This window comes from Elgaria multicarinata, chromosome 5 (genome assembly GCF_023053635.1).
Source record: "Elgaria multicarinata webbii isolate HBS135686 ecotype San Diego chromosome 5, rElgMul1.1.pri, whole genome shotgun sequence".
In the NCBI taxonomy this organism is placed as follows: Eukaryota; Metazoa; Chordata; class Lepidosauria; order Squamata; family Anguidae; genus Elgaria; species Elgaria multicarinata.
In genome coordinates this window covers 65,390,171-65,395,162 of record NC_086175.1, presented here as the reverse complement: position 1 = coordinate 65,395,162, position 4,992 = coordinate 65,390,171, and positions in this window count along the sequence as shown.

The following is a 4,992-nucleotide window of genomic DNA, read 5'->3' as shown; positions in this document are numbered from 1 at the left end:
TGGTCTTATGTGATTTGGGAACTGACACAAAAGGGTCAGATGGATTTGGTAGCTTGATGGTCGACAGAGGTGGAACATGTTTTTGTGCCCAAATAAGATCCCATACAATTCCAAAACAGCATCCAAACATGCCAGCAGCACATTAATATGTGTGTGCGTGTGCGTGTGTGTGTGTGTGTGAGAGAGAGAGAGAGAGAGAAAGAGAGAAAGAGAATACCCATTACAGCAGCCAAAAACTAGTTCTAAAGGGTTTTCTACAGCATATTTTAATGTGGTCTCTGTTTCATAAATTGCTCTCCATCTAAAATTGAAGTGTTATAACTCCTCAGGGTATAGTTGTTGTTATTAGTATCCCGCCTTTTGTCCAGTACTGGGCCTCAAGGCGGCCTATCCATTTTTTAAAAAGACCCTGGTTAGTTATTTCCACTGTAGACTCCCATGTAAACATTAAGATGATGTCAAATATTAATTGAAAATATATTGCCTCTGTGGATGTTACCTTTATTAGAAGTGACAAAAATCCAACATATGTATTTTGCTAGAAAATATATCCTCCTCCACCACTTTGAGATATACACAATGAATCAACCTCCGTTCATAAGAAAAAGATGACAATGGTGCCTAAGCTGGCTCCTCTCTACCTGAACTGTCATCTATCAGCAGCCACTTCACTTGGCTTCAGGAGGGATAGATGGGACAGAAAGGCCCATTCTATTGGCTCAGCTAAGATAGGGGTGGGCAGAAGGTAGATCTCCAGAAGTTTGGGACCTCAGCTCCCAGGTTCAGGAATGCTGGGAGTTGAAAACCAAAACATCTGGACCAAGGTTTGCTTCTTTTCCTCATCCCTTCCCAACTTTTTCCTTTTTATGTCATGTGGAAAAGAATTGTATTTTTTTAAACTTCTGTACAGGATCTAGAAAGAAAAAAAAAGGTTCTTTACACATTATAATAATGGTAAGTGACATCTTCGTTAGCACTTATATGATTGAATACAGCCTCTACAAAAACACACCATCTCAGATGGGAGAAAGATACACCAAGGACACATTTTCTTTCTCTGCCCAGTTAGCAGAAAAAGGAACAGATAAGAAAACCACTTCTGTTTAATTAGTCAAATACAAATCATGACAGACTTTTAAAGAATTAACATTATTTTCACACCCTTTTTGTCTTCAGACTCAGTTATCACCTTGGTTCCTTTATAAACCTGTAAAAACATAAGCCACTGTTTTCTCTGTATGGAATGTTATAATAGTAATTTCTAAACATTGTAATTGAAGTCACAACTCAGCAATTTCAGTCCTATAGCGACTATTCAAATACAGAACATATGTTTGCATAGCCAAAAGATCCAGCTAACAGAAGTTATTTCTTCTCGGAAAGGAAGATGAAATTATATATGAGTGTTTCCAGCTGTGCCTGTAAATGAAATTACCAATGAATAAAAAACACTTAAAAAAATATTGTGTTAAGTTGGCGTCTTATTAAGAGGGTGAGTTTCTGTTCATCTCAACTGCTACTTTTATATTCATTTCAGCAACAGTGTATTGTTCGCACTAAGTGTTAAACCAGAATTGAAGGAACAAGCCAATTCAGAGGAAATGGATGAATCTGAATTGTTATTCCCATTAGAAACATGTAAAAAAATTAAAACTTATGCTTGTGGTGGTGAACCAGAAGTTCCTTCTCATAGCACTGGAAGTATTACAGCTGATTGCAATCACCACCAGCATTGCTTGGGACTCAGAAGTCAGGAAGTGGTGCTTGGAGCTTTCCTTGTAATCCGCTAAATACTCAAGGAGGGATCACTTTATTCTGGATTCCCCTAGATCCTAATGAAGAGCTCTCCCCCCCCCCACTTCAATTTGCAACTTAGGCTGTAATCCTATGCATGTTAAAACAGAAAAAGGTCCTACCTGGCTGAGCAATGCTGGGAGCTGTAGGACCTTTTTCTGTCTAAGCATGCATAGCTTTGGACCCTGAAATGCTTAAATATCTTTACAAGTTGTTTTCTGCTTTCAACCAACAAAAGTGTAAGACTGGGTTCAAACAAGACAATAATCAATAGTGGTTTAAATAGTTGATGGTTGGTTATTTGGCCAAAATAACCAATGCTATGCAGAGATGGCTATTTGAACCACCGTTCGTTATCGTGTTGTGTGGAAGGCACCATTATTTATTTCCTTGGCCACCGTTGGTTATTTCATCAGCCACAGAGTCACAACGCAAGAGCGGTCAAAGCAGCAACTGCTCCTCTAGTCCAGCCGGCAGGATAGATTTTTGGCAGCAATGGCTCATGGTAGAGGGGGTGGAAGATGAGTGAGTCAACTCAATGATGATCCTAATCCACACCAGTTTGTTATTGTCATGTGTAGGGAGTACCCCCTAGATAAACAATTGTCGAGTTGATTATTACTCCACCAGTAACTACAGCCACTATCTTGAGCTTAGGGAAAATACACAATTAATACTAATATATACAAATGCTCCAGAAATTCTGCTTGATATAAGGTACTTTGTATGTAGTAGGATATGGTGTAACTTCTGTTTGATATAAGGTACTTCGTATGTTTGTATGTGATATCTATGTTTGTATGTGATACCTGCTTTGTATGTTTGTATGTGATATCTGCTTGATATAAGGTACTTTGTATGTAGTAGGATATGGTGTGAGTTAAGAATGTTCACATGGGAGTTTGGAAGGTGGTAGATGAGTATCCAACACAATACTGAACCTCAGTTTGCCCACAAAACATCTGACTCTCTTCCACATGACACATGAGGGTGATGGAAAGAGCCAGCACAGGCTTTCATGTCTACATTGGCAGTCTTTGAGAATAGTCTGGAAAATATGATCTGCCTTTTTAAAAGAAGTTTCCTACACTTCCAACACGCTGTGGTTCTGCAGATTGAAAACTAGTCTACTGGTTACATGCATTTAAGTATGTTGATTATAGCATGAGCATTCAGAGCAATAAACCATTGCTGCTGTTTTTAAAAGGTCAGTCAGTGCATTAGTTGAGTGGAAGAACGTACGACTTACTATTTGAGGGAAACAATGGAACACTGAAGAAGGAATATAATGATTTTGCATTCTTGAATTAAAATATACCAAACTTCAATTTTTTGTTGTCCATAGTTTCCTTTGACTACATCTTGAGAGGGGTTGGGGTATTGAGGAATATGTTGTTTAGGGATTGCAGTTTTCGGGCACATAAAACATAGAGGAAGATTCAATTGTCATGGACTCGATGGCCTTATAGGCCACTTCCAACTCTACTATTCCATGATTCTATGATTTCCCTGCTCCTGAACAGTTTTTTTCAGCTTTCAGAAGTTGGGAGAGATTAGGAAGAACCCCACCCCCCTCATCAGGATATGGCTTTGATGAAATAACTTCCTCCTGTCATAAATTAACAACTTGGAATATGGGTAATTTTCCCAATTTAATTTAGATACATCGATTCATGACATCCCTGTAAGTTCTTTGTATAAAAAGAACGTATTGGGTATACAATTTCTGTGGTGGTGCATAATGCAGTATAAAAATATAGAGTTCAAGTGACGGCTCCCAAAAGCCAATCACAGCCACATCTTTCCAGACTAAGAATGAATGATCTCAGGGGGATGTTATGAGAATAAAACAGCCTGCTCTGAAATCCCTGAAGTAAGGGTAGAGTAAAAAAAGTAATAAACAATGGCTTCCTAGTGTCCACATATATGGTTTACACATAGTGGATTAGTATACAGTACAGTAATTTTAAAAGGTGTGTCCCACACTTCCTCAAGCATGTTCTGTCTTTCACCCCTAAGAAATGTACTCCAAATGTGTTTTGCATTCTTGTCTGGACTCACAGGATTTGCCCAACTGAAACTGATAAATCAATAAATTGATGTAATTACTGGCTCAAGGTCCTGAAGCAATCTGAGATTAATGAAGGGACATTTTCTATGTTTCCGTCAAATAAGGTCTCTGGCTTCTGGGAAAGTTATAGTTAAGTAATGTTATCTGATAACTCTGGCCTTGCTGTGTCAGTGTTGTTTTTTTGGTGGTATTCTCAAATTCAACAAAGTATAATGTGCAGTCTAGTGAAAAGTTTAGTGCTATCTTGAAAAGCTGTTAAAATGGTGTAATTTAACATTACACACTAGAGCAAGTTTTGATATTTCATATTTTTATTAATTTTATACTGCAATATATCAAACTTGTCATAATCTCTGCTCCATTGGCTTGCATCAAGCAGAATCCAGAGGCACCAGTTTTAAAAATAGCTTTATTTAGCATAGCAAGACTTCCCCACAGTGTTTTAAAATAGCATAATTTAAATGTAAACCATATATTTAAAAATATTTAATACTGCAATCAAACTGAGGTTATTTACATGCTCTTAAGACTGAACAAATTGTCACAGGAGTCAAACAGTTATGGTCAAAACAATGGCCTCTACATTCTTACTGGTCTTTAGTAATACAGAAGTATTTAGAGCTTCATAAGATAATGGCATTGTTATATTCCATGTACAGGATACAGCACCTTGCCTATATTTAATAGTAAAACAAACAAACAAACAAACAAACAAAAATACTCTTAACTTCTAGAACATTGAGATGTGAGGTTGTGTTACAGGGCAATGATCCTGTTTAAAAATAGTTAAGTATATTATGAAAAAATAAAGCTCTGTATAAATCACTTTTAAGTTGGATTAAATGTTTGGTCAAATCAGAACAGCAAAGCACAACTAAAAAGCTAAAGGGGAGACTCAATTTCAACAGTTTGCAGAACTGGAATCACTGCAATGCAGGAAAACTGTATCTATATAAGATGGGGAAAATCTGAGCTATTCTATTAAAACAGAAGATCTCTTATTTCATTGAAAAAATCATACTGTGTGTGTCTTTGATGGCAGCAACAGAGAGGCCAACAGCAGAATTAGGCTGAACACTAGATTTATCTCTGTTCCACTCCAGGTGATTTTCTGTAGGTCAGGTACG